Below are 11,385 nucleotides of genomic sequence, written 5' to 3'. Positions count from 1 at the left end.
TCTAGCCACTTACTGCAACACTAGTTCTAGTTTTGGTTACAGTTTTAGTTTATTTCCTTGGTACAGAAATCAGCCATACTAGCTTATGCTTACCAAAAATATCCCAATGTCTCCATGCTCAATTCTTCTGTTACCCAAGCCAATTCAAGCGGCACACCACAAAAAGCAATGCAGCAATTTCGTATTTCAGCTACGCTGGAATTCAAGAATAGATACTGTCAAGTCCTGGCAATTTCCACAATTCAGTTTTATCAATCTGTTCTAGGAGCTTTTTCAGTGAGAGGTTTTTAACAAGTTTTCTGCACTTCTGCTAAAGATATGGACAATCTTATGTCCTGCCCCTGCCCCCTTGCTGTGTGTTGGTACTGGCTTTCATAGGGCTGTGTAGTCAGGGAAGGGACCTGCCTAAGCAGAAAATAAACACTACCCCCTCTCCAAATCAGATGGTTTTGCCAAATAGGGTGGCTGGTCCGTCTGTGTGTAACTGTAGGACCACTTCTGCAGTTGGCAGGTGTGGGGCATAGCAGAAGGATGCAGCAAAACTGATTGAGACCAGTCTAGGCTAATTGTGAAACGGCATCCTGATACTTGAGCCTGAGGCAGTTTGCTGTCATTATCATTTTACTCATTTATGTGCATGAGAGATTTCCACAAAAACCCATGCCAGCATAAGATTTAATGATACTGTTGAGAAAGGAGATGAAGTGATGGTCTCTGAGGGTTTAGGAAGCCTCTCTCACCAGCAACATGACATATAGAGAATGGCTCCTTTTGCCATCATGGGTACAAAAGAAATACATTTATTGAAGAGCTGAGACAAGTGGGAGCTCTACCCATCCAACTACCAGTTCAAGCAAGATCAGATGAGACATTTTGAATGGGATTTTTCTTTTCTCAGCATCTTCCTGAAATCCAGAATAAGAACTGAAATTCATCTTAGCAGAGCTTTCAGGGGTTACGTGGATACAGAGAATAGGCATTCAAGCAAAAGTCTCATTCTACTTTGTAAATGTTTCTGTGATTTCAGTTGCAAAAAGAAACACTACTCTTCCCACCTGCCTACAAAGGGGTTCTGCATTAGGACTATCTGTAAATATCAGTTAATCTCTCATTTCTTCTTCTTATAGGTGTATATATATATATATACACCTTTCCTTTAAATCACATATGCAAACATTTATACTTCTGATGTATGTAAACAGAAGTGTGAGTGATGCTTGCAGAGAGGGAAGACTCGAGTATACTAATAAAACTTCTTTGATGGACAACAATGGGAGTACACGAGAATATAAGGGGTTTTCACTGGCAAAACAAGACCATATACAGGTGGGCTGTAGCATATCTCAGCCAGATGGAGTGTTGTAGATCATCTTAAATGTGCAGAAACACACAAAAAAGTTTTAATGGAGCCTCATATTCCTCTGCACACTGAGCTCTTCTCATCTATTAGGGTTGTCAAAATAAGGCCCTGATGAAGCTCAGCTGCCCACAGTTGGGCTGAGTCCATTGGGCTTGCAGGATACTAGAAAGTCATAGTTCAGTAGAAAGAAGGTTCATGAGAAAGCTCATCAGATCTACTGCTGCTAATGTTCTTAACTTGGGAAAGCACTAAATGAAGCGGGACTTGGTCAGAAGTAAATATTTAATTTCTGTATCCTGCCTTGTTATTCCCACGGTACACCCAGAGATCTGTGTTATGATTTTTGTCCGTAGTGCGGGAAGAATGGTGTTCCTGAGCTGAGGGAACAACGGACAACATTGCTCAAATTCCACATTCCTATCAGGTCTAGGGAGGAAAAGTCCCATAATCTGCTTTCTCAGTTTTGTTAATGCTCTTTCATCTTCGAATACATTGCTAAATTTCTTAAATTGTGAAAATACATTCAACAGTTATGATTCAAAAACATTTTGCATTTTTTGGGAGGGGGAGGGCAAACTTGGACTTTTGTGATGGTACAGACAGATGGTGTCCTTTAAGAATCTGGTGAGATTATACAGCTTAGAAAATCTATTACTTTAAGTATCTAAAAGAATACACAGTTGCTGAGGTTTTGAAACTGCTCTGTCCTAATATCACAACATTCTTGCAGTGAAGGTTGATCCAGTTTACGGTCGTGTAGTAGGCATCCAGATAAACACTAAAAGTGTAGACTATTGGTTTTACAAACAAGGTAAGAAGAAGGACTCTATGGCAATTTGAGCAATGGAGAAACAATTTTGCGTATAGAATCCTGAATCACTGACATTTTACGTTTCCTCTCAGGAATATTCCACTAAAATCTCCTAAAGTAATCCCTAAAACCACATGGTATTTTTAAATGAATACATGAATAAAATAAAAAAAATCTGTATTTCTGTAACACCTAGGAATTCCAGTCATGAATGATAAGCCAATCATAATAGAAATTACTCTAAATATGAAGCAATATGACAACGTTCTTGGTCACAAAGATTTTGCAATTTCGTTATTAGGAAAAAGAGAGGTAGATGCAGAGGGAGAAAGAGATGGTATTTATGAAGATGCGGCTACTGTAATGAGTGTAAATCCCAGAATCTCTGCAACTAAACTCTGGCCATGATAAGCCTATCCCGACAGATAGTTTTGGAGAGTGACTGAAAGAAGGATAAAATTTAAAATGGCCTACCTTACAAGTTTGTAAAGGATAATTCAGACTTCAAGACTAGTGAGAAAGAAAGCATTTTGAAGCTTGAGTTGAAACTCAGATACACAAAGTATTATGGAAGAATTATCTGAGCAAAAATAGGAACCAGCTTCCTTGAAAACCAGGAGAGGGAACAAAGAGCTTCTCCAATGCCTGAAACCAATCTTTCATTAATAAAGCTATGAGATGAGAAAAGTCCAAATAAGTTTTAATTGTTCAAAAAGACTGAACTATTTTAGGGATAACTGAGGGGAAGAATCATCCAGTTTTACACACTGCATGGATATTAGGACCCTGAGAAGACCAAAGGTAATACATGAATGAAGAGCTAGTTAGTCATCTAAGTCAGGATAACTTCCAAGAAACACATACAGCTGTGGTTTGTTTATGCTAGGAGACAGAGGACATTATCAATGAGGTGGATAGGTCAACTGGCCAAGATTTTAGTTTGGATAGAAAACATATCTGGAATGAAGAGGAAAATGTCTTATTCCATCCATGCACATTCAGTTAGCAACTAAATGTTTCTCATCTAAACTAGATGCAAAGCTTTATAAATGTAACCTCTATATACACCTAAAGGTGTTGAGACAAAAGAGGTTAGTGTGTCCATCAGGTCTCTTTCCACTGAGCTATGATCCTGATGTATTCAATAGCCACACCTGCCTGACCATCATTGCACTATGAACCAGACTTAAAAAGGAAAGGGTAGAACCTGGGAGAGGAACTCGGAGAGGGTGTGCAGGAATTGCCTACTATTAATTGATCCTGATTTGGAAACCTACAAGGCAGTCTTGAACTGACATGAGAGACTTCAGCATCTTGTGGTTTAGGTCAGGCTGGGCTAAATGCAAACATTAATTATTATGCAATAATTGGATATGTGGGAAGGAATGTGGCTATTTATCACCTCTATTAAAGGGTGATTAATAATGCAGAGCACACTACGAAGTTACAGAACAGTGGCTATCTCTACTTCCCCTTTCCTTGCTGACAGGACCAGCAGTTGTCAGTAATCAGGAGAAGTAACATTAATTGTGCTGGTTCCGGCTACACAAGCTTGGTCCCAGATGTCTCCGTTACTGCCCTTCAGATTGAGGTAGATGAGTTTTATGAGGTAGAGAGCACCATTCTGTTTGGCTGATCTTTACTGGCTGGTGGTCTATTCTAAAGCATTGCTTGATGATGGGTATAACAAGTCACTGGGCAAGTATTCTTGTGTTAGGTTAGTTCTGCTACTTCTACCAATCATGTTTCTCAATAACGCTTACCTGATTTACCTGACAAAAGATACATCTCTGACAACTACATAGCAAGATAATGAAGATTGAACTGTGAGTTTCTGATATCAGTGTGGCTATTTGAAAGACAGCAGCTCACTGGAGGCAGCTGAAGACTGTAAGGGCCTTTGCCTATGACTTGGGAGACAGAACCTGCTGTTCTGGCCTAAATAATCCTCACCCACCTTCTGCCCCCTCTTTGTTCTGTAACAGAAGACACCCCAGCATTGTCTTCTTTTCAGCAGAGAATAATTAGAGGCTACAGCAAAGCCACAAGGAGGGTTTTTTCTAGGTAGAATTGACTTGATAGAGGAAGACAGCTATAAGGTGGGAAGGAGACAGTTGTGGAGACTTTGGACAAAAGTTGCAAACTTCCAAGAACATGAGGATCCAGCCCTGTGGAGGAAAAGATGGGAACAGGTGGAAAGGAGGGAAAGAAACTGAGTACAGCCCCCTCTCCTTGCCAGGTCTGCCAACAGACCCATGACACTCTGCTGACTTCTCCCAGACTTCCTCCCCATCCCTACATGGATCTCCCAGGTGTCTCACAAATACCTTCTGAGAGTACCCTTACCATTCCCAGGAATTTGCTCCACTGCCACAAAAGCCAAAAAATGGCAGCTGCTGCCAAGGAGCTTTAAGCTGCAAATTCCTGACAGCATTCCAGCCTGGAGCCTTGCCCTAGGCAAATAGGTCTGAAGAGCTTTAACCCAAACTCACTCCCAAACAAGAAATGCTATTGTTTGACAGCCGTAAACCAAGTGTACTACGGCTCTCCTCTCCTTTACTATGCTTTGTCCTCTCCTGCTGGCTGTGTACCAGAGGATGAGGGACCTCAGGCATCAGCATCTACAGATCCCAGCAGCTGAACTGCCTTTATTGCTTGTCTCCACGTTGCAGTAGAGCTTGCAAATTACTTCTAGAAATACCACAGATAAAAGATAAACAGGTCTGCCATGCTAAGCAAAGAACACTGATACACTCTTCAGCTTCCCACAGGTCCTTCCGTTCCTAGGTAACATCTTAAACTATACCCTGATAGTATACCTCTGTTCCATCTTTACACTCCATGCTTGTTCACTTCTGCTCCTCTCCATTGCTCTCTGCTCTTCTCCTCCCCTATGAATCCTCTTGCATCTTCCAGCAGTTGCTGTATCTGTGTATGCCAGTCAGGTTCCCTCTTCCAGAGCCCTTCAAATAACCTCAAAATTGCCAGGAAACAGCACTATGTAGTCATAACAAGCAAAAGGTGGGTGGTAAGATGCTACCAAGTGTTCCATACTGGGTTGTTTGGCAATCACACAAAGCCAGAGATTCTGCCACAGCTCAGTCCCTTCAGCACTTGAATTCTGCCTGATCAACAGCACGTGACACAAGTTTATATATGATACTTCAGCTAGTATGAAGTGTCTCACAGGATTTTCCAGCAATGTGCTTCTCCACATACCCAACCAGCTTGTTTTGCTGGGTATATATTTTTCCCATCCACACTTACAACCTGATTATCTCTCTCCAACATCTTATCATGGCTGATTTACTAATAAATTAAATTTACCTAAATTAATCTGAAGACCAACGTGCACCCTCAGCTCTCTGCAGTAGATCACAACTTCTTCTTTGTTCTTATTTTTTGAGGATGTTATACAGAGTTGCACCCCTTTTTCTGAGCAGCAGCTGACTTGCCACTTGCTTAACAGTCCTTGTTTTGCTTTTACTAAAAAATGTCATGTAAGATTCAGGCAAATTATTAGGCAGGACCAGGGGGTTTTTTGTTTGTTTGTTTGTTTGTTTTTGTTTTGTTTTGTTTTTTACTGTCTGTTGCAGCCTAGATTGTCACATTCTTTTATGACCTCTTTATATATCCTGTCTACTTTGGTGCTGTACGTAACCTACCAGGTATTGAATGCAACATACAAAAGCAAGATGCCAAAGCACTTGTGATACAGTCTGCCCGTAATGACCTGTTTCCTCTTTGTTTTCCTTTTTTTGATGTGGGTATTTGGATAACTTGGAAATTAAAATTAGGTCCTGCTCTGTGTGACCATTCTTATCCAACAGAATGAAAAGGGTACCCCTTATCCTTTCTACTACTGTGTGCTTTGCTGTCTCATGAGCACATCTCCTTTAATTTATCTGTTATAAATCCCAGTAGGTGTATTCATTATGGACTAGGGATTGTGCAAATGAGTTATGATTCCCTTGGAAAAACAAACCCAAAACAAGACACCAGTCAAACACATGGACACAGCTCTTAGATAAGTAATGCTGGATTCACTCCAGGGGCTTCTGCTCTGTGTTAGGACAAGTTAACCCAGTAACTGTTTGGTGTTCTGTATTGCTCAGGACAAGAAGCTGTGAGTGCTCCTTCTTGACAGTGTTGCCTCGTGAATGGTTGATGACTCCATTTCAGTCCTTAAATTTGGTATGTACTTTTCCTGTATGCTGAATTGTATGAATTGAAAAGCAGTGTGTGACTTACAACTCCTAACAGAATAATTATTCAAAGGATGCAAGAGATGTTGAGGTAGAGAGTATGTGTACCAGAGCAAAGACACACATTTTTTATCTTTGAAATAAAGACCTGAGGAAATAGCACTAGAGATATTTTTCTCTGTCTACTTGGGAGTCAGGCACGATTTCAGTTCTTGTGTTAAAGTTATCCCTTTCTTCTACTACAAACCACGAATTCCAGAGAAACCAGAGGAGCATAGCATTTTAAGTGGTTACAGAAAGTAAAACAGTCCCATGCAAGCATGGCAGAGAGTATAAATCAATTCTGAAAACCATGGAAGAGGATGTGTCATGATTCCACTCTCATCCAGCGATCTCTGTCATCTAATAAGTGAGAATTGTTGTCTGAGGGTGCTGAAAGTCTGATTTCCTCAGTAAGTCCTTCTCTATCCTCTAATTAGCTGGCCATTAGGAAAGAGGTGGACAACAACTGTCTCTGCTGTTTTGCATTCTTAGCCGGAAATAGCCCTGTACTGAGCTCAATAATCTTCCATGTATGCAAAAGATGCAGCTGCCTTCATGAAGCCATTCCACATAGCATTAAAACAGTGTCACAAAAATGGTAGGTGTCTGCATATGCTCAGATGATGAAGAGGTGATGAGTGCTTTACATGGATTTGCTTTTTTGGAACATGGTGCTTAACCCCCCTCCCTAGATCATTCTCTAGGACCAATACATACATATGCATACCTATAGGATCTAAGCTTTATCACAGGTATTTTAGGCAAGAATTTATATTAAATGTCATGCTGGTATTTACTGTAAGAGTCACCTCTGGACTTAAATTTTAGGCTAGCTATTGAACAGTCTATTTTTCTGGACTGTGAGGAGAAAAAAGGCAACACTGAAAAGTGAGAGATAACTTGTAAAAACAAAGATAATCCACAAAGTGGGCAATTCAGCTGATGAGGTTCCCCCTCCATTATAGAGGATTGTAAAAGGACATTCTTCTTAAGTTCCCTGCCCTTTATGGAAAATTATGCAGAGATTAATATTACCTAGTGACATGATATCACATCACACTACACTTCATCCCAAACCTAAGAGTAGTTGCCCAAACAAGCCAATATTTAAAAAATAGACTTTGTTTTATATGTTTAGATGTTTCATGAAATAATAAAGTAAAATTTTTCACTGCCTTAGGAACACTGTACATTGGAAATACTGCATAAAATTCCTTCTCATGCTACTTTGAACACATTCTTACAGCCTTCTTTGGTGTCCCCTGCCTTTTGATATGTGGTCCCAAGCTACTAATGAAGTATCAAGATGCTAGTCATTCAGCTTTACCACAACAGGAAAGCTACAGTTCAACAGTGTTTTAGAAACACCAATAAATAACATGGAAACCCCACACACACACTTTAAATCTCAGTGATGGTAAATAACCCCTCCAGTCTTCATAAACAGATTGGTCTGTTCTATTCTGCTCCATTTCAGCACACAAGAGTTCCCCATACTTGAATTGCAAATGAGTGGCATAAATGTTAAAAAAATGTTTCTGCATGTTATTTTCATTGGCATCAGTCTCGGCAGTGTTTCGGAGATGGAAGAGCTTTCGCAAGCCACAGCAGGGCTGCAAGGAAACACGTATTTCCCCAGTTGGACTGCCAGAATGAAGAATTAGTTTTATTCAAGCCCTTCATTTTTCCCTGCAATCCTTGTTGGCCTGGCTAGGGATCTGGCCCTTAAGAGACCACCAAGTACCACTGCAACCATCTCCCCCTTTATACTCCCCCATGGTCATCAGCATCTTCTATGTTTGTCTCTGGCAAGCTGGAAGAGACTTTTCTAAAAAGGCTGCACAGGATGCTTGTTGCAAGTGCTAACCAGGCAACACCGTGGAAGAAACTGATGAGGGCAAAATACACGCCTGAGCCCCAGAGCATGTAGAGACAGTATGTGCAGGTAGTGACTTTCTGTACAACATAGCTTAGAAAACAAACTGGGTTGGCCACCTAAGCAGGGCTGTGAAACCAAGACGACGACTGGTTACACGTCTGAACTACTGGTGCTACACCAGAGGAGAAAACTGGGAAGTTAGCTTATGTTCTTTGAGAACCTTTCTGTGTTGTAGGCACATTTGATTAATCAACATTTGCCTCTATTCTGTAATCTAGGGAAATTTCTTCAGGGTGAGGAGCCCAAGTCCGCATCTTTTGGCATACTAAAGCCTCCCACCAACTGCCTGAAGGGCTAATAGGTCCAACATATGAATATTGAAGCATTTTTTTTCTTCAGGAATTGCGCTGCCAGTTGAAGTGCTAGGGATACAGAACCATTTCAGAATTCAAAGTTTGTCTTGAAAACAGGACAAAACAACTTTCTAGGAAAACAGATGTGACAGCTACCATGCTGTGTTGCTTTCTGAGGCCTACTGGTATAGCCTACCAGCCCTGAAATGTACAAAAATACCCACAGTAGAGCCAGGGCCACACTTCTGACACGACCTACTGTTCAAAGAACCTAAAGAACACAGATCTGATCATCAAAATTAATTAAAAGGTGATCTTATCCTTCATTTTATGAAAAAAATAATTTGTAACTCCATTTTTGTGAGGAAAAGGTTAAATCTGAACAGCTTCTTGTGCAAATTCTTAATTTTAAACACAATTAGTGTCCATTGCTATCTAAGACTAATTCATGCAACAGCAGCTGCAGCAATGATTTTTTTTTTTGCTGTCTAAGAAAAAAAATACACTGAAATGTGGAATAAAGCTATGTCAAAGGTAAAATAAACAAACCATAACAGCCAGTGCCTGCCAAGAAAATAAGATCCAGCCCTGCAATCCTTCATACTGTTGGACCCCTCAGTCTCTGGTTTTCACATTTTCAGCTTGTACAGATTTTTTTCTTTGTGAACTCAAATGTCTGCTGGGACTGGGAATAGAAGAAAAGTTATGGTTAAACCCTTCTGTCCAACCTCATTCCTTGAATAATCAGAAGTAAAAGAAGTAAACTAGTAAGTTTCTCTCTTTCAGCAGTCAGAGTATTTCAAAATAAATTGTGGTAATCTATAGCAACAGAACCGTCCATTTCTTCCAGGCAGATGAAATATAAAATATGCAGTAATGCTCAAAGCACTTGCTAATTATTTAACAGAGGGATTTTCCACACAAAACACATTTAAAAATTGAAAAGCTTCACTAGTCCTGAGCAGAACATTTAAAAGAAGACTTTTATCAGCAATAATTTAAATCAGAGGAGTGCAGTAACCCCATCTTGTAGCCAGAATTCAGCTGAACTCTACGCAGTGTTAAAGATCCCTCTGCAAAATGAGAGTATTACATATCACTAGTCAGAAGCAGGAATGATTTCTAAAGATCGGCCAGGATGAAGCAGAGTTGAGGCTAGGAGGGGATTTCCAGAGGAGTTCTGCCTTGTCTGAGCTTCAGTTATTCATACACTTCCTAGTTTCTCTGTGCCTCAGTTTGTCCAGCTTTAACTGCAATCTTTGTAGACCCTGTAAAACTCTGAAGCTGACCTGCTGCAACACACCATGATTTCCAGTGAGCATCATTTACAGTAATATTTTATTGCTCATCATCCAACATCCTCTTTCCTTAAACATCCTAAAATTTGGAGTTTGGGGTGTTTGTTTGTTTTGTGGTTTGGTTTTTTTGTATTGTTTTTGTTTGGGGTTTTTGTTGGTTTTTTTGTTGTTGTTATTGTTTTGGTTTTTGTTTTGTTTTTTTTTTTCAGTGGAGCTGCACCCAGCTGTCCCTATCTTTCTCTTCAGAGCTGATGTCACCACTTCAGCACCATCCATCCATCTTCCCCTGCAGTGTATGCTCCTTTCCCAGGGCTGCAAATTTCACCTGCCATTAATTTTGTTCATTCAGCACAGTTGTTTACAAGGAAAAAAATAAGACTTTGAGAAAATTTTGGCATAACTACTAGCCTTGTTTCTCTAGACCTTTCTTAAGTAGATGTGCAGGACAAAGTGAGGAGGGGTCAGGAATTGCAGTCTCCCAGGATCATATGAAGAGAATTAGAAAAAACTATTGATGATCAAAAATTGAACAGATTACCAGTCTAGTTAACCTTAAATTAAAAGAAAAATATATATTAAAGAAAAGAAGACTGGAGGTACGCATGCTGATAGTCTTCAAAATGCATAAATTCTGTGGTGAAAAGGAAGGGAACGACCTGTTCTCTAAATGGATAGGGCAAGAAATAATGGAGTTAAACTGCACATAAGGAGTTTCTAATTGGAGGCAGTGGAAGACTGTCCTAAGCTAAGGAAAGCAGAGCACTCAAAGGGATGCCTGGGGAGGTTATAAAATTTCATCCCTTATTTGCATAATTTGGATATTTACCAGGAAAGAGGTGGGGAGATTGGATCCTGCTTTATGGTAAGGAAATCGTAGGATGGACCATATGAACTCTTAACATTCTTTTCTGTTCCAGTAAGTTTATGCCATAACTGTGAAGTCCAAAAAGACCCATTCATCTTCCACGTACATATAGGAACACCCCCTCCCCTCCTAACAAACCTAAAGTTTATACTGCTCCAAGGCAAGGGCTTCATCCAGCCCAGCAGTTCCTGCCCCCAAAACACTCATATGCCTTTTTTAAAAAGTGAACCATGTTCCATCTTGTCAAGCGGGATGAATGCCTCCCCTTTCTCTTTTTACCCCTCCAAATGCAACAGCCCATGTTAGAGAAAAAATTCTTCTGAAGTCAAATACGATCATTAGTTCCAAGCACTTGAGCAAGATACATGAGTCAAGAGCAGGACTACCGTGAACACCTCTGCCCAGCTTTTCATCTCTCACTAATGCTGATCTGATATTTTAGAGAAGGCAACACTTCCCCAAGTCACCCTGGAAGTAACAGAGCCAGGGACCATGGGGAAAAAGTTCCATCAAAACAACAAAAAATATTATTCCCAAGCCTTGCTGGTAACTCACAGAAAATCTGGATTGTG

The 11,385-nt window shown here is 40.3% G+C and overlaps 1 long non-coding RNA gene across 1 annotated transcript in view; it reads right to left on the bottom strand.

The window, feature by feature from the left end:
- The window catches only part of LOC114063322, a 7,351-nt gene extending 1,653 nt beyond the window's left edge, over positions 1 to 5,698 (bottom strand). Inside the window, exon 1 of the long non-coding RNA XR_003572547.1 lies at positions 4,991 to 5,698. This is a non-coding gene — a long non-coding RNA (uncharacterized LOC114063322). The remainder of the gene's footprint in view (positions 1 to 4,990) is intronic.
- Positions 5,699 to 11,385: the final 5,687 nt, after the last annotated feature.

Source organism: Empidonax traillii, unplaced genomic scaffold, assembly GCF_003031625.1.
Source record: "Empidonax traillii isolate 1590-97213 ecotype Southwest subspecies unplaced genomic scaffold, ASM303162v1 scaffold16:size2589160, whole genome shotgun sequence".
NCBI lineage: Eukaryota > Metazoa > Chordata > Aves > Passeriformes > Tyrannidae > Empidonax > Empidonax traillii.
The sequence above is the reverse complement of the archived record's forward strand: the minus strand, read 5'-3'. Positions and strand labels throughout refer to the sequence as shown.